Genomic DNA, 18878 nt, shown 5'->3' with positions numbered 1-18878 from the left:
ACTCTCCCAAAATATTAGCTCTATGAAAAATAAATTAAATGGAGAATGAAACACCCTTTTCCTTACACATCTTTCTGTACTAAGTGCTTCAGCAGCCCTTCTAGTTTACTCATACAAAATGAAAAGATATTTATCTATTTTTCTAAAGTTTTGCCTATGCTATTGAACATAGAAAGACAGAAAACCAAGTAGTATAAAACCATCAGAGTTTGTGCCTAAACCATGAAATCTCTGTCTGTAAAAATACTATTTCATGAGCTGGTAGTACTGAAATTAAATTCAAATATAATTTTTGGCACAAAGCATAAGACAGGAATAAATTTTACTCATAATCTGATGGGAAGCTGGGATAACCAGTCCCCAGTTAAGAAGACTATGGATGATGGCAGATCAAATGGCTCATCCGTAGTAAAATACTTTAATGCATTTTGAATTTCAAAGCACATGTTTTGAAGCTCTTTCCAAAGGTGGAAGCTGTACCAAAAAATTATACACAATGTGTTAAGGTACAAGAAGAAGTGGAAACTACAAGAATAGTACAAATAACACTGACTCTTCCTTATCTCTTAAATGCCTGTCTTAAAAATGGCATTTAGACTCAAGTGGAACACCTAAGAAGAGTAATCACAGGATAGATCCCACTGCACTGTAACCAAAGTGACTTTTCTACTGCCAGAACTGTGAAGAAAAGCTGCAGGGTCAGGCTTACTCACATTCCTTTCCAAAGATAAGAAAACCTATAAAACCATATAAAGCATACATATGTATACTAGCTACTGCTTTACACAGAATGTAGCATTTCTTTCTCCCTAGTGCTCTGAGGCACAAAACATTTGTTGGATTTTTCTTTGGACTTCTCTCAAATTTAAACTCCCCTTCAGGGCTATCAGATGAGTTGCCCAGAAGCAGCTCAATGGAGCTTGAAATATAGCAGGTGCTGAAGGGATGCTCTTCCTTGCCAGTAGCTGTAGCGTGTAGCAAACTTGCCTTTATTGGCTTCTAAGGCAGTGAATCCGCCCTCATTTTTCACCACATCCCCAGGCATGCTACTGATCACTGAGATTTAACCTCATTGGAAGCTGCAGCTACCTGTAGCTTTTCTAAAAGATGCAACCGGCAAGTTGATACAGAAATTTGTCTCAAACTTGAGCTCAGGAAGTTGTATTTAATCTGTCTGCTGTCTGCATGAAAGAAAAGAAATTCATTCTTAAAAATATATCCACAGAGTTTGGAATGTAATAGAGAAGAACAATTGATCAGACTGCACAACTTCTTGCAAAAATATACCACATTTCTGTAGATAAAAAGGAATCAAAGACTTAAGGGTATATTGCCAACTTAGACAACCTTAGAAAATGAGAACGTTAGAGCTCTGGAATTCCAGTAAAGAAATGCAGTCTGTAGCTGTTATTATATTTCTCTCCAAGCCTTTCTGTTTCCATCTTCTGTCTGAATTGTGTAGAAATGGGTAAATATATATATATATATATATATATTTGTGAGGATGTTGCTTGGAACAGATAAATCACATAGCATAAAATCCATCCAGTTACCTTTTTTTTTTTTTTTTTTTGGTGTGTGTGTATGTGTACATACATGGAAATGTTAAATTTAGATTTTAATTTTCATTCCAGTTTGACCTATATATAGTCTACTGCAAATATGAAGTAAAAACTTCTCTTTAATTACCTCACACACATTTGTATTTGCTTTCAATAGGAAAAGAAGAAAAAGTGGAAAAACAGTCTTAAGACAAATATTTGGAACTTAGAATCTGCAGTCTTGGCATAAATTGTTATGTAATTTGTCAGAAGTGTTGATTTCTGGAATATTTGGTGAGGATGTGAACAGGTATAATGTACAACGATATACGTATCTAATTTTCAAGAGGTACAGAATTATTTCTATGAGGAAGCTTTAAGTATGACTAATTATAATAACATTTATCTATATCTATCCTGGATAGTTTTGTTCAGAGCACCAGAAAACAAAGAGAAAACTAAGAACTGTACCTCACCAATAAAAGAGATCAAATTAGCCCAGTGCTGAAAGATCCAACTACTTTCACACAGTCCAAACTATTGTTTAAAATATATATATATTTAGTATTCAGATGTCACTTGTTCGACAAATTTTGAATAAGTTTGAACTTTTTCTTATGTCCATGACTTATCGGGAAACGTCACTGGTGGAATTTACATTCCCTTAATTCTGAAACTTAATATGTCAGTGCACTGAGGTGCCTAAGGGAGCATCTGAAATATAAAACTGGCAAAGACCAGATAGGCTTCAGAAGCAGGCTTAGTCCATCTTACTGACAGAAGTCATTTCCATTAATATCGTGTCTTAGTAACCATGCCCTCAGACTGGCATGGATCCTTGCACATTAGCTTTTCTCGTGACCCTCAGGATTGAAAGTTGTTTGTAAAAAGGATAAAAGCATGACACATAGTTAAAAAAAGGGCAATACAGCATGTATTAAGATTAATATTTTGCATCAGTACGCATGCTTCAAAAACATTGATTTCCATTCCTATTCCTTTAGGCTTAACATGAGAAAGAATTAAATCCGGAAGACAAAATTCCCAATAAAAAAAAAACGATTTTTAATATTTCTAGAGCAGCTCCCTCTAGCGGATAATGGTTATCAAAACAAATATATCAAGAATTAGAATCCATCAAACATTAGTGCTCTGTTCTTGTATTGTAATGACTGGAGTAAATAGAATTACATGTAACTGAGAACCCCACTGCTCCTGATCCCACAGTTACTCAGCCCTAGTGTGATGCCTACCATCTTGTGCGCACAAGGGCTCAAAGAAAGGCATTAACGAATCTGCACCCATAACCTCCTCTCACATTTGCATTATCATTACACCATATTTTATGATTAAACAAATTGCTAGTAAAAATGTAGTTTTCCCATCAGCTCCAGACTAACAGAGGAAAGGATCAAAATCCAGAGTTCTAAAAACTAAAGCACGGTATATTAAACCTGTGCATTTCACAATTGAACTAATAAACTGTAAACTACTGACACAAATGGGAGGAGAGAAAATATATTTCCCCTTTGTCACTTACTTTGCTCTTTCCCGTGGGCAAGTTTTTCACAGTCCTAGGACATCCTTGTTGTAATTTTCCAAAGTTTATGATACTTTTTTTTTTCAGTGCCAATCAATCTGTAAAAACAGTGCAGACCATGAGCTGTTTGACCTTTCCAGACCTCAAAATTATTTCCACATGAAAAGTGAAAAAATATGCTGCTTGATTATTGGAAGGTGTATTTCAGAGGAAAGAAAACAGGTAAGAGTTCAATTTACATGAAAAATCTGAATGTTGTTGCAGTTAGATACAAAGTGTTATAAAAGCTTTAAGCTTGCAGTTAGCTGCTGCTGAGCAGGCATCAGAGTAGATGCCCTGTCATCCAGGGTAGCTCTTAGAAGCACAGAAAATATAAGAGAAAAAAGACAGCTGAGAGGTTGTGATGTATCACTGACTAAACACAGTGTTAGGTACATTATTCACAACTTCTTGATCAAATTGCAATTGCCTGCTGTAGGGACCTCAGAAAATTTTCACCAACAAACTGATCTTTCAGAAGCTGGAGGAGAGCTGTTACAGAAAACTGAGATGTTTAAGCCATAGGGCTTGTGCTGGTCATCTGACACAAGGATCTGCAGACACAAGATGGTTATTCTGTGACTACGGTGCCCCACAGATCTGTAAGCGCACCGAACATTTTGGCCAAACACAATGCCCTCTCTATCTCTTTTGAGAAGGGCATCGTGCACAGTTTTCAAACAAATAGGATAGTTTCAGAGAGCATCAGAATGACTTTTGCTGTTTAGTTCTCTATTCTCTTTGACATTGAAATGGTGCTTTCTCAGAACATATTTACTGCAACGTGGGCAGCTTTATCTGCAGCAATCCCGTAATCTCATCCTTGAATAATAAGAGTGAGCTCAGATCATGTCATTGCATACAGTTCAAATATTTTCTTCCTATTGCTTTACGTAACATACCATTAATTTCATAAGCCATTTTATCATGCAGGCAGTGTTTTTTGTCCTTTTATAATTACTCATGGTTGGTTCTTTTCTGTGTTCTCATAATCTTGTTTTATCATCAAACCTTCTCCTCTTACTTATTACCTCTCCCTTTCCAGACCGTTTAAGAACAAGTTAAATAGCAAGAATTAAAAGAGAGTCCTGTGAGACTCCAGTGCTGACCCCATTCTGCAGGAAATTCGCTATTTCTAATTATTTTCATAATTTAGAACACATAAATAATATCAGTGTTTCTACCAGTCAGGAGTCTTCAGTGACAAGAAAATGTCACCATATTTCTCAATATTTTTCATGCAAGTATTGGCAAGTTAAACTTTTAAAGTGTTACTCATAGCATGCATCTTTGTAGATTATAAAAGAGCCTTTTACACTTTATAATGAAAAGCAAATCTTAAACAGATTCCAAGGAAAGAACTTGTGTTTTTCTTCCATAGTTTTTAGAAATTACTTATCAATCACAATTAAGTTTGGTTATTTCCATTGTCTATGAGGAACAGCTAAGCACAACTGACTGTTAGCCCAGAGAATACTTATATGTTTAACTTACCTTAGTAATCTCACCAACATGAACTGGTTCCTTTCGCAGGACTGAATGCCAAATGACCTTGTCAGGCATGTGATTAACAATGCATATTTGGCATTCAGCCCTGGAAAAGGAACTAGATGAAATCATAGGAATTATTAATGTAAATTAAGTAGTAGACTATAGTGGCACTGCTAAGGTGGGTAAAGATTAATACAGAAACTGTGTGCAAAGTCAAGAGATGAGTAATATCCACAGCCTCAGCTTTAGTGTAGGTTTAACGTCAAGTAAGTTTTTTTGTGGGAAAAAAAACTAACAGGGGAGGGGAAGGAATTAATGATGTTAACATTCAAAAGCAGAAATTTCCATGTGAAAACAAACACATCTTTAAATCATTTTTATTTTGCTTACAAAAGAATGTCAGAAGTCATAGAGAAAATAACACCATCTTCCTCTCCCTGCTAACCACTCCTGTTCTGATGCAGCCTAGGATACTGCTGGCCTTCTGGTCTGCAAGCGCACAATAGATCTAGGTTAGAAGTTAGGAAGAATTTATTTAATCAGAGTGTGGTGAGGCATTGGCACAGGCTGCCTAGAGAAGCTATGGACAGTCCATTCCTGGAGGTATCCAAGGCTGGGCTGGATGGGAGCCTGGGCAGCCATGCCCACGGCAAGGGGGTTGTAATAAGATGAAGTTGCCCTCCAACATAAACCATTCTATGATTCTGTGAAAATGGCAGAGAATGAATGTATGGAGAATGAACAAGAGTACAACATGCCAATGCTATAAGAAAAGTTTAATTCTGTATAGCATTATAATTGGAAGTCTTCCTTTCTTCTCTATTTTTATATTTGTAGGTAATGCTGATATTTTGAGAATTATTAAGAACCTTTGCCTTAGCTCTAATCCTGCAAAATAGGTCAAGAGATTTTGGATTCTCAATCCATACGTATGTCAAAACTTAGAGCAGACCTACCTGTTCCTGCTTTTCACCTGTTTAATCTCTTCCACTGAAGTTAGGTCTTGCTGCATTGCCTTTTAAAATATGCAATGGTAACACAATGGCAAAGTATGCTTTGTGTGTGCCCAGCTTGCATGATTTTAAACATGCTTGAGCAATTATTTCACTTGATTACAAGGCATACAGTGAGAAGTATTTCTCATTTTTAATAATTGCATATCAAATATGTTAAGCATGACAATCTTACTATTGTCTTCTAAATTAACTTGTCTTGTGAACTCTGAAATATTTTTTGAAGTAGGCAGTGAAGACTTAATTCTCCTCTGACATCTGAGAAACTGGTAACTTTTGAGCCAAAAGATTAACATAATCAAATTTTATCTATAAAACCTCTTTGCTATTGGTGCTTCCAATACCAGACATTTTCAAACAACAGAACTTCACTTGAACTAGAAAAAAATCCTACTTTTCTGCTATATGAAATTAATGAAATATGATTCATGCAGAGCAGTTATTCTGCTTTGCAGAAAACCACTTGGGAGTGTTTGACACTTTCTATTTGCCAGGATTTTGCCCTTCTACAAATTAAATTAGTAACCAAATCTCCTATTGGGCAGAATTCTAGGGAAACTGTAGTTCATGGGCAGTTAGGCAGAGATGCCCTAAGCTTTTGTTGCTCCCAGAGTCTGCTGCTTGCTAACAAGATGCCATCATAAGACAAGAGTGCCTACGGCTTCTGATATGACACAAGTGAGTTATTGGGGCTACAAAGCTCACTGAGCATTCAAACACTGTGTTTTATGAACATATTTGAATCTCCACCACAGTTTTATTCTTTTGACTATTTCTTGTTATGCAGCTGTACTAAAATCTCAGTGATACCAAAATCTTTCTTTGATACGGTTCACAAAGTATCAGGACTGATCTTTCTATACTAAGAGATTGTCGGCATTTCCAAAGAAAAAGCTTGTTATTTCTCTCTGGCAATGATCCCATAAATTCTTTGCAGTTCACTGTAAACATTTCAGTAATAACCAATGACTAAGGAAGACTGGTGCCTACAGGAGCTGTAAGATCCAATTTCAGCTTTAGAAGAGGCCATTTCAGTACATGTGTCTGGCCTGCTGCATTTTTTGGAGGTGATCATGGTATGTGTATGTTATGCAGTAATATTACCAACAGTGCCACCAGGATTCTGAAGTGGAAGTACAGTAAGTAACATGAAAAAGAAAACCCTCAAAGCAATCATGGCACTTCTCACAAAAAGACTGTTAAATTTTTCCAACATGAACTTATACTGCACATCAAAATAATTATATGACATAGTTTCCATTTCTTCCCTGTTCATTTATGCCAAACAATTTCCAAAATTTCAAGTACATTCTAGGACTGTGGGCCAGAGAGGGAGGCTCTACTTTTTGAACTGCTAGAGGAGTATCTTATTTTTACAGAGTCTTGGAGATCTGGACTTCAGTGACCAGATCTTGAAGACCTTCTTCCAATGGACATATGGGGAGATTTACCCCACATGAAAGACTACAGCTGTAGAACTCAGTTGACTCCTGAAGAGCTGCACTCACTAGGAGGTTCAGCAAAGATAATTAATGTAAAAGTCAGTTTCTTTCCATGGATTATTAGAAGTAATTTACAAATTATGCAGATAGGCAATTCATAGTTCAGCCTAGCATTTCATTTGCAATGAAATTTTCATGAAGCGTCATGAGTATATTTGCCATTTCTGAGAGGGAATACTAGTTCTAAGTATCAATCTAGTACATAGTAACTATACAGATTCAGCACAATGGAGACATATCTTACTAGCTTATTTCTTCAATTTCTCTTGAAACCTTGAGTTAGTTGCTATGTAAAATTCCAGACACCCAAACCAGATGCTGAAATTTTAAACTAAAACACGATTTCCACTCCACATAAAAGCAACTTGCTCTCATGCAGTTTAGGAGACAGGATTGAGAGCTGTTGTTTAGATCTCATGTAACTCAGTGATCACATAGTTTAACAATATTCCAACAGTGTTTTCTTCTATGGGCAAGTTTGTTTCTCTATTCTGGAATTAGAGACCTCTGGAGAGTTTTGACCTTTACACATTTCTCAGTGTTAACCACTTTAGCTTAAAGAAGTTTGCTTCCTTTCCTGTTTAAACCCTGCTTTATTTCCATTCCTTATCTCTGGAATAAATTTCCTGCAGCCTTTTTGAAATCATGTTTCCTACTGTAATTCTGGGATCTATTTCAATAGTAAATACAATAGACTGTAAATAAAATCAGAAGTTTGATTGATCTATTTTCAAGTCAGAGAAAGGCGCAATCAAATTTATTCATAGATATATTTGTCGAAAGTGATCAATAAAGACATGAACGAGAACAGTACACAGTGGATAAATGTCAGGTGGTATATAATGCATATTATAGATTTTGGTACCAAATATAACTGCTTTTTGAAAGAACTTATTGCAGATCTCACAAAAAGAAAAACATGAGCAAGCAAACATTTAGTTCTGAATGTGAGTAGGATACAGTTCAGAAGATTACAAAAAAGAAAAAAAAAAAAAGGATTCCATAGATTCTCTGATCAAAAGAGACAGGACAAGGAAAGCATACCCCTCTGATAAATGAGAAATGAGAGCTGGTAACAACAGACATGGAGAAAGCTGAGATACTAAATGAGTTCTTTGCCTTCATCTTCACTGGCAGTCAGGCTTCCCACACCTCTTGTGTCTCTGAACCTCTTAGAAGGGGTTGGGGGAGAAAAATCCTCCTAATCTAAGAATGGAGAAAAGTCCAAAGGCACCCAAAGGCTGGATGTGTACAAGTCTATGGGGCCAGATGACATGCTTCCCAGGGTTCTGAGGGAACAGGCTAATTTGGTTTCCAAGACTCTCTCCATCATATTTGAAAAGTTGAGGCTGTCAAACAAAGTCCCCAGTGACTGGAAAAAGGAAAACATCATCCTCATTTTTAAGAAAGGGAGAAAGGAAGACCTGGGGAACTACAGGCTGGTGAGACTGTGCCTGCGGAGATCAGGGAGTGGATTGTCCTGGAAGATATGTTAAGACACATGTGATATCAGTAGTCGATCAAAGACAACCAGTATGCTTCACCAACGGTGGAATTGCAGGCATCACAAGTAACATCAAGAGATCAATCAACTCCAACCCCACTGCTACAGCATGTTTCCTATGATAGGTTGCACAGGTAGGCCTAGAAATGGACACAGCATTTCAGATGTGGCATCATCAGAGCAGAGTAGAGGAGGAGGATCACCTCCCTTGACCTGCTGGCCCCACTCTTTTTATCCCAGGATACCACTGGTCTTCATGGCCATAAGGGCACACTGCTGGCTCATGGAAAGTCTGTTGTCCACCAGGACACCCATGTCCTTTTTTGCAGAGCTCCTCTCTGGCAGGTCATCCCCTAACTTGTACTGATCTTGCAGTTATTCCTCATGACTCTACACTTGCTCTTGTTAAATCATCAGGTTCCCCCCTGCCCAACTCTCCGATCTGTCCTGGCCTTGTTGAATAACACAAAGAAAGAAAGGTTGAGGGAGTTGGGCATATCTAGCTTGGAGAAGAGAAGGCTTCAGGGAGACCTCATTATAGCTTCCTGGGACAAAGGAGTAACAGGAGAGGCACCAATTTTTTAGATGGTCTGATAGTGATAGAATGAGGGAAAATGGCTCTAAACTAAAAGAGGGGTAGTTTAGGTTAAATACTAGGAAAAAAATTATTTGTTCAGAGGATGATGAGGGCTGGAATGGATTGCCCAGAGAAATTGTCGATGCCCTATCCCCAGAGGTGTCAGGGTCAGGTTGGATAGAATCCTGGGCAGCCTGATCTAGTGGCTGGCCATCCCGCCCATGACAGGGGAGCTGAAGCTCGATGATCTTTATGGTCCCTTCCAATCTAAGCCATTCTATGATTCTGTGATTATTAAACAACAGCTTTGTAACAATTCTTGGTGAAGAAAGTGCATATATCATTAGTTATTCATAATACTATTGCTTATCTCCAATTAGCAGTGGTATACATATAAAAAAAGAATTATTGGGAGGAAATGAAAAGAAACAGTTGAAAGCATGGAAGTCATCTAAAGACACTACACTAGGTAATCAGAATAAAAATTCACTACAAACATATGTCAAATAATCTCCCTCTTTGAAAAAAAGGTTATCTTAAAAATATGTACCATAATTAGTAATGAGTATCAAATAACGAAAGAGGAAGCTCTCACAGCAAAAATATGTTGAAGACATGGAAGTTAAGATTAAATCAGACCAGATATATTACCTTTCATAACAAACATGAAACCACTAATGATGCAAGACAAAGATTTAAAGACTGTCTTAGTGAAGATCCCAAAGTTGTGATTAATTTTACAGACTTATCTTAAGCATGGCATCTGCCAAACAACTGTATGATCTTCCAATTCTATGCTGAAGATCCCCAGCTTCAGGCTCAACAGGTCCTGGAGGTATAAAAACAGATGCTATGAGAAGACAAAAATGTCACAGAAAAATTGAGTACCTCAGTGCCTTGATGCTTATAGCAGAGAAGCTCAATGAAAACTCATAACACTACCTTTCTTTATAGCCGAGAGGACTGAAGAACTGTTTCAGTTAGACATATTAATACATCATTTTCAAAACAGATCAATAAATTGAATACCTATGAGTCATGCAGGCCGCATGATATATGATAAATATTTCAATGTGAAACTGCCAATACATTAAGTATATAGTTATCCTTTAAATAAAGGTAGTCAGCTTTAGTGTAAGAAAGGGAAATCACTGCTGGAATTTTAGCTTTCTGGTTAAATGCATGTTGCTCTGCAACAATGTGTGAAGAAAATTGATCTGCTCTGTTCTTTCTTTAATAAACAAAAACAAAAACAAAACACCTGGGAGAAGTTCGATAGAGAAAAGGGTGTTGAGGCTTAGCAGAGAATGGCTGGTTGCCCTGAAAGTAAGGACTCATTTATTTCCATGGAAAATAAAACCATTATAAAGAACATATTGTTCTCTCTCAGCTATAAAAAACTTTTTTTCACAATAGTCACTATCATTAGCCAATTTGCACAAGTGAGCTTGTCATACTGTGGTGTGACAGCTGCGCATCTGGAATGCAGCTTGTCTTTCACATTGCTGTTGTCACTGCCAAAATGCACTACCCACTGCTTCACTGCATTCACATTCACTGTTTGGTCTCCATAAATGTTCAGCAAGTGCCAGTGAATGTCAATAGGTGCAATTTTACCACATAGAGGAATTAAACGATACTCCTTGGCTTCACATGCATTTCCATGTCAGATATCATTCTGTCAGACTGCTCCTCTGTTGCCACGTCACACAGCATGTAACGGAATATGATGCATGTCACACTACATGTAACAGTATATCAGTGGGAAGGTTCAACCCCTGCTGTTGTATCACCAGCATGCGCCTCTGACCGTGTGGGCCAACAGAATAAAATATGAGGCATAACATTTGGAGCAGTTGTCTTATGTAAGAAGCTGAATGCAGCTATATATAATTCAGCATGAAACAGGAAAGAGAGAATATGCTAGAGAGCCTAAAGTCTTATGAAGACTCTGTATGAAGTGGCAAGAATTTTACATTCATTTATTCCTACCAAAATACCTTAACTAGATATAAAAAAAGGAAAAGAAAATAATGATCATAAAATTATATCAGCCAGAAATTATATATCAGCCAGAATGGGTTAAGAAATAAGTAAGCGAAGAAAGAAATCCTCTGAAAGACTCATGTACATGATGGGTAGAAAATAGTGCAATATAATATAAAATACTTGGAATAAATATTAATGGGTCACATCTCTACTCTAGCTTTAATGTCTATGTGCTTCACCTATGACAAGCTACCATCAGAGATGAGATTCAGCAGTGATGGATTGTTGCACAGATCTGTAGGTTCATTCCAGTATAATTGCTACTATTATATTTCTAAGACTATTGCACTTCAACAGAAGAGGACATTAAGGTAAACAAATAACAACCAGATAGTCCAGGATGATTAAATGCTCATATCATATATTTTTGGCTAAATTTTGAGGCTGTGAAGTGTTTATCTGTATCTGAATATAAAAAAAAAATCTAGTCATGGCTAAGATTTTTAAACATAAATTATCTTATTAAACATTAAAGCAAAGTAGAGTAAATAAATTGGGCAAAGTTTGAGGGAGAAGTTGTATAACACTCAGAAAACATGGCTCAGTTATTCTATAATGCCCTCCAGGTATGAATTTGCACATGATGATCATTATTTGTTTTGACATTTACCAGTGCCATGTCTGAATGTTACTTACTTAGAAGGCTAGTTTTATGTAATCTTTATTCTCATCATGTGTTTCTGCTGATATTCCTTTGCCTTCATAGTCGTAATGTCATATATTTGAGTACTATAATCATAGCATATTCAAACTTCAAATAAAATGCACTCTAATATTGTTTGGCAGTGTATGCTTACCAAGATGTACTAATAAATGAGATTTTATGAATCCTTTAGCATAAGCAACATTATTTACTCTTAAAAATCTATTATATCTTTGCTTTCATTTACGTCTGAGCACATATGTGTATAAACATTTGTGTGCATACACGCATATATGAGGGATCTATGTGTAAGTAATACAAAACATAATGCTAATACCTCTCTAGTTTTTTGAATATTTAACAGTGATGCGTATAATACAGAGCTAGGTAGGATAATTAAAAATAGAGAAAAGAAATATTTTTTCCATATGTGAGTAGAATTCTAGAACTGACAGTTGCATAAGTATTTAATCAAATATGTGGCATAAGTATCTAATTAGATAGGTGCAATTATCCTACCCAGCAGGTGCTTTCCTAGTCACAGAGACATGAAAAGGCTCCTGAAACCAAGCTAAAGGTCTTACACCTAAGTTGTGGCATGTCTTGCTATTCATACAAGCTGGGGAATGAAGGAATAGAGCTTAGCCCTGCTAAAAAGCACCTGGGTGTACTGCTGGATGGCAACCTGGAAGTAAGCCAGCAGTGTGCCCTCACAACCCTAAAAGCTAATCATATCACGGGCTACATCAACAGAAATGTGGCCAGTGGGGCAAGGGAAGTGATCCTGCCCCCCTGCTCTGCATTGTGAGATCTCACCTGGTGCATTGTGTCCACAGGGGTTACTCAGCACAGGAGAAACACAGAGTTGTTGAACTGTGTCCAGATGAGGGCCACAGAAATGATTCCAGGAATGGAACACCTCTCCTACAAGGACAGGCTGAGTGATCTGGACCTGCACAGCCTGGAGAAGAGAAGGTTCCCGGATACCTGAGAACAGATTTTCAGATTCTGAAGGGGAGCTGTAAGAAAGAAAGAGAGAAACTCTTCAGGGAGGTCTGCTTTTACAGGACAAGGGGAAATGGTTTCAAACTAAGGGGAGATTTAGACTGGATATAAGGAAGGAGTTTATTTAAAGTAACGGTGGATAAGCACTGGCATAGGTTACCTGGAGATATGGTAAATGCCCTGTGCTTGGAGGCATTCAAGGTCAGGCTGGATAGGGCTCTGGGCAACCTGATCTAGCTATAGGTGTCCATATTCATTGCAGGGGAGTTGTTAGTTAGCTGACCCTTAAAGGTCACTTCTAATTCATTTGATCTGATTTGATCATTCTATTATCACTGCAGAGCCAAAGGAAGCTGTCTGGTCACGACCATAGGAAAACGTTTGCTACTCCATCAACTCCACTCTCCTATTTCCTATCACTCATGTCTTTGCTATAAACAGCAATATTTATCTGAATCTGCAATATTAAAGCAGAAGATTTTGATGTGGCACAGGGAGACTACAGGTGTCTCCAGTTTTATATAACTGCATTAAAAGCAAAAAAGAAAGACTAAATATACCAAGTGTTGTTTGCTATGATATTAATAATAAAATAATGTATAGCTGCTTATACGGTTAATTGAGTAGGACTTGAGGAGTCTAAGGAAATCAGATGGAACTTAAGAAACATACTGCTACACTACACAAAGTTGCACTGAAAACTATTGATCTTGTAGCTTCTTTTTAAAAATATTGCTGCTGACCTTTACACACAAGCACCTAAATGGTCCCTTAGATATACATTTTCAAGAAAAAGAGAATCAAATTATTTTCTGTAGAACAGTTATAACATCCACTCAATACAATTCTGCTAGCTAAAATCACAACAAATACTTTTCACACTTATCTGTGTCCATCTCTTTAAAGAGAGAAGAAATACTTTTTATTTAGATGAGGATGCTGCTGAACTGCTTAGATTCTTCATTTTCATTGGCAGATATTCAAATAGGTTATGAAAACACAGAATAGTTTAAAAGAACTTCATGGGACAATTTCCTTGAATGATGTAACATCCCAATGAAAAGCACACACATTCTAAAAGTGTTGAAATGTAAAATATATTACTTGTGAAATAAAGAGTATTGTTATTTAAGAAAAGTTTGCTTTCTTGGACAATATTCTATTCCGTTCCTTTTGGTGCTGCTATATCTTTGTTTCCTGATTGCCCCCTGTTGAGGTATGCTTCCTTCACACTGAATCATGCAGTGTAAAGCATATCAGACTCTGCATTTCTTAAACATTTAAATATTCTTGAATATTTAAAGATCAGCCCTGTCATTCAGAAGAGAGCAGATATGTAATATGATGCTGCACTTCACTTGCCAAAGTTTGAAATAAAAATAGTTTAAAAAATACAACAAAAACAACAAAGGAAAAACCCACACCCCCAGTATGATGATGTTAATTTGCAACCCTGAGATGCAATAACCTGCGATACTGGATGCTTGCCAAAAGCAATAGCTGTATCCTTGGGCATGCATATTTCACTTATCTTACACTCAAGTAGACAACAAAGATGCAGAGAAGGCATTTGGTTTTTTTTTCCTCCTCTTAGTTTTGACACCATGTAATTAAATTACATGCAGTTGTTTGGTGCGAAACTTTGATCCCAATAAACAATGGCAAAGCTCCTATTGGTATTACTTCATCTAGGAAAATTCACATCGGGTTTATTGGAATAAATCACTGTGACCAAGAACCCCAGAGAAGCAAAGCCTTTCCTTCCCTTCAGTCCTATTGTTTTTTACGCGAAAAAGGCAGTGCATGGGTATTTTAGGCTGATTATTTGGAGATTCAGAAGTAACACAGGAGGACTACAGTGATGATAGTTATCTAGAACAAACATTCAAACCTACACACACAGACTTATTTTCTTAGACACATTTTAGAAAGTATACTAACAAAATTTAAGTCAAGAAGAAAATCTTTATACTTTTTTTTTTCTGTAAAATGTTTAACAACTATAGAGCAATCAGTGACAAATGTTTTCTTGATCACAGAGGAAAAGTCCACTATGAGTTTGAGTTATTAAAGTAACTTGGGAAGCGATTTGCTCCTGCATGTCACAATGGCATTATTTTACATTTAGAAACTTCCCAGTACTTATGATGTTTTTTTTATACAAAATGTTCTTCCAGACTTTTTCTTTGGATTTCCTTAGTCTGTACAATCAAACATTTTATTTCTCTCCCATTTATCTTTTTATGTGAATAGATTAAAAACAAACCAACCAAACAAAACCTGAACAAGGGAATAACTAACCTCATTTTCATCTACTTTCCCCCTGTCTTGAACTCCTCTCTAATTCTAGAGCCAAGAGCAGAAAAAGTGTCATTACAGTCCTCTCAGGAATGAATATATGGGATGCTGTCAGGCAGTCTCTATGCCCTCAGAAGGTCAGCAAGCTTTGTCTAGAGCTGGAGCCTGTGCCATTGATAAGAGCCTTGAACAATGTGCAGTAGCAGTGGTGCACATTGCTCTGCAGAACACACAGTTTCACTCATAGAAAGAACAAGATGACAAATGGTTGATGAATTTCGTAGCAGTGTTTTTTAGATATAATGCTGACAGTGAGAAAAAACATTTGATGGATGTAAATTAATGTCTCTGGATGTGGATTTTGGACCTAAACCAACAGTAAAAATTATTTTATCACTCTGGTGGTGACAACAACGCTGGATGAAAGTAGTGCCTCATATATTCTGGGAAATATGCTTATATTATGGACAATAGTCACAACAGCCTTCTGCATATAGGTAGATTTCAGTAAGCAAAGATAATTTTGTACATATTGTAGGGACTTGATGATATGCATGTATTCTTATATTTTCTGCATGGAAAAAAGAGCAATCACATCACTATAGCACAAAAGAAAGAAGCATGAAAACAACTTCTCTGCTTTTAAACCTCCCTTTTTTTGCTGAATTTACTGGCAGTATGTTTTCCCTTCTACATCAAGGCAACACAGCTTGTGGTTGCCTGTCCGAGATAACAGGATGCATTATTAGAAACATTTATGAGAAAAAAAAAATACATTGTGATTCAGGTTAGATTTGTTTATATCATAATCACAATTATATATGCAATAAATACATTTATTAACCTAGTAAATATTCTTGGACTATAATTTCAGTTTAAAAAAAGAAAACTTAGTTATTGTTACTGTATTTTCTGTGACTCATTAGCTAAAAATTATACATGCCAATCACTACTTGAGGGTTGAAAAAACTGCAATTAAAAAAAATTAATTAAAAATTATTCACATTTTAATAATGCTAAGTGCAATCTTGCTACGTAAAAACCCATTGTCAAGGTGCATAATATTCACATTTCCTTTCATTAATAGTAGAGGCAATGAAGAGACATAATTTTAGTTCCATCATCTTTTCATTTCTGTTAAATATCATACTGCATATGGTTCACATTTATCAATTGGAGTATGCAGCAGTTATGGGCTAAGCTTTTGTTATATAATTTCTTTTATTAATTTTTCCACAAATCAAATTGTAAGAGAAGAAAGAGGAAAAATAAAGATAATAGTTTCATAAATATCTTAAGGGCAAATTGTACACTGCATAATGAGTCATAGCTTTCTCTGTCTTTCAGTTAGAAAAAGAAGAATCAGAAATTCTTACATAAAGTTTTACTTTTCCTGTCATAATAAATCATACAATTACTTAAACGGTTGCTAGTGCTTCTTTGCTACTTTACCTAGGCACTAAAATATTAAGATTTTTTCTTTTTGTGAAAGCAGGTGCATATTTCAAAAGCAGGCTCAATCACAAAATCATTTATAAAACCAAAATCCTATCTTTAAGAAATAGCCATTCTTCAGCTTACAATTAAAACACACATTTGGATTTGCCTCCAACCTGGTTGTCCTTTTTCTTTCAGTATGCCATGACTAGGTCTCTCTGAAGCTCAGTGAGGGTTGCACTGTCAGGAATAGCAAATGTTTTTAACCACAGAAGCTGCATACATAAATTTGTCTGACCACGATGCGTATATCCCATCCTTTGGAGAGTCCAAGTAAAATAGCAGAACCTCCCTGGAAAGATGCAGCCACAGGGATTCCCTCAGCCGTTATGCACTCCACTGGTCTCTGAAGTCAACTTGCACAATTCCTCCTGGTTTACTTCACTCCTCCCTCTGGGGAGTGGCATTAGCACAAGCCAACTGCACATGGCATCCATGACCTAATCTCAGCAGGACCCATTCTATGAACTGCCCTCATGATAGCACCTTCTCCAGTTGCATTCCTAAATACCAAGTCTGTATATTAAGATCTGAAAACTATCAGCAGTTTTGTTTTGTGTATTCTCAGGTAGAGAACATTCTGTAAAATCTTAAGGCTGACTACAGATATGAGTTGAGAATGTGCATGCCATGTAACATGCATTATAAATTTTTAAATATAGGTAACTGAAGCCTAGTGTCAGAAAGGGGGGCAGCTGTGTACTCTTCTGAGCAGCATTACCCACTGTCTTTCACTTGAAACTGTGCTAGGAAACTACCAGTACAAAATAAATTAATTTCATCTTGATTGCTTTGTCAATCACTATAAGATGACATTAAATCACAATGGAAAAGACACTGTGGTACAGTGATTATTCTCTTGGGGTATCCTAAAGCATGAAGAGCAGCCAAGAGTTTCATATAGTGCAGGACAGTAATTATCTCATGACAAGTAAGCTCTTAAGTGATCTCCAGGGAGTGATTATAAAGATATTGTGGAGAAAAGCGTGTATATATATTGTGCTAGAGGAGATGAAAATGGCACTGTACAATCACAAAAATGAGCTTTAGCTGACTGTGAGGTACACACTGATTAACTTAGTGTTAACAGCCAGTTGAACACCTCTTCAGCTGAAGAATGTTTATAAGTTTAAAGTACAGTTAAACACAACTCAAAGCTGCAGTGTAAAAAAAGAAGTTGGAAAGCAACACTGTTCTGCTTTCAGTTATTCACTTGGATATAAGGACTTCCTTCGTGCTTTTTGCTTCTTAAAGGTACTTTAAAAATATGTAAGATAAGTCTTCCATTTAAAATTTTAAGATAACGTTGCATTTGTGCCATATGCAGAATTTCTAAAGAGAGATTGCTGAGGCTATGGTTTGAGTACTGGAGAATTTCCTGTGACCTGACCTAGGCTGAAATCAGTTTACAACTCCTGCAATAAGATATTCAACAGCTTTGCCATAGGCCTTAAATTCCCACCTTGCATCATAAGCTTGCTTATGTGGTTCTAACATTTGACTATTTTAATATCTCAAGAAAACTGCATATGGTAATTACTCCTCCTCTTCTCTTCATATAACAACGGAAGTGTTTTTTCTTTAGCCTAAAAATTTTTGTTTTCATCCAGTATACTGTTTTCATACCAGTATACACAAATGATGTCTGTATACTTATGCATGTAGGAGTTTTGTCCTTGAATTGCCCATGCTGTCCTTGCAAATGTGACCTTCATAAAGTAGACAGAACATGGAATTACTGCATGTATAAATATTAGCTTACAAGCTACTGGTTCTGTAAGGGAGGTGATGTTATTTGAGAAAACAGCAAATGAATTCAAGTATAAGACAACTACTGATAGCTCAATGCTTAAAAGATTTTAAAAGCAAATTCTCTAGCTTCATGTTCAGAAAATCATTACTGCAGAATACATTAACCTCTGCAGATTTGAGACGGTATTATCCTCTTTTTTTTTTTTTTTTTTTTTGCAAGAGTCATAGGAAGGCAAGGAAATTATTAAATATCTACGGATACAGTATGCACTCTTCAGGTATAATAAGGTCAGAAGGATCAAATCACTACAGTGCTCCAATATTGATTACTCTTTTGCACAGTATGGAAATAAAAAAATGATAATAACAGATTTATATTTTTGTAGCATTCCCCTAGGGCATATGCTGATATTGAAACAGGACAGAA

General features: G+C 36.4%; 1 long non-coding RNA gene across 4 annotated transcripts in view; it reads right to left on the bottom strand.

Annotated features, from left to right (window-relative positions):
* The window catches only part of LOC146544440 (uncharacterized), a 28747-nt gene extending 11692 nt beyond the window's left edge, over positions 1–17055 (bottom strand). The window contains exons 1-4 of one of the 4 annotated variants that reach the window (XR_014882908.1): positions 16816–17055; positions 12716–12918; positions 5002–10036; positions 3082–3179 (exon numbers count right to left, since the gene is read on the bottom strand). This is a non-coding gene — a long non-coding RNA (uncharacterized LOC146544440). Of the gene's footprint in view, positions 1–3081; positions 10037–12715; positions 12919–16815 lie in introns of all 4 variants that reach the window. The other 3 variants (XR_014882910.1, XR_014882907.1, XR_014882909.1) reach the window with 3 other exon arrangements.
* Between the last annotated feature and the right edge of the window lie 1823 nt (positions 17056–18878).

Source organism: Meleagris gallopavo, chromosome 4 (genome assembly GCF_905368555.1).
Source record: "Meleagris gallopavo chromosome 4, MGAL_WU_HG_1.1, whole genome shotgun sequence".
NCBI lineage: Eukaryota > Metazoa > Chordata > Aves > Galliformes > Phasianidae > Meleagris > Meleagris gallopavo.
This window is presented reverse-complemented; position numbering and strand designations above follow the sequence as displayed.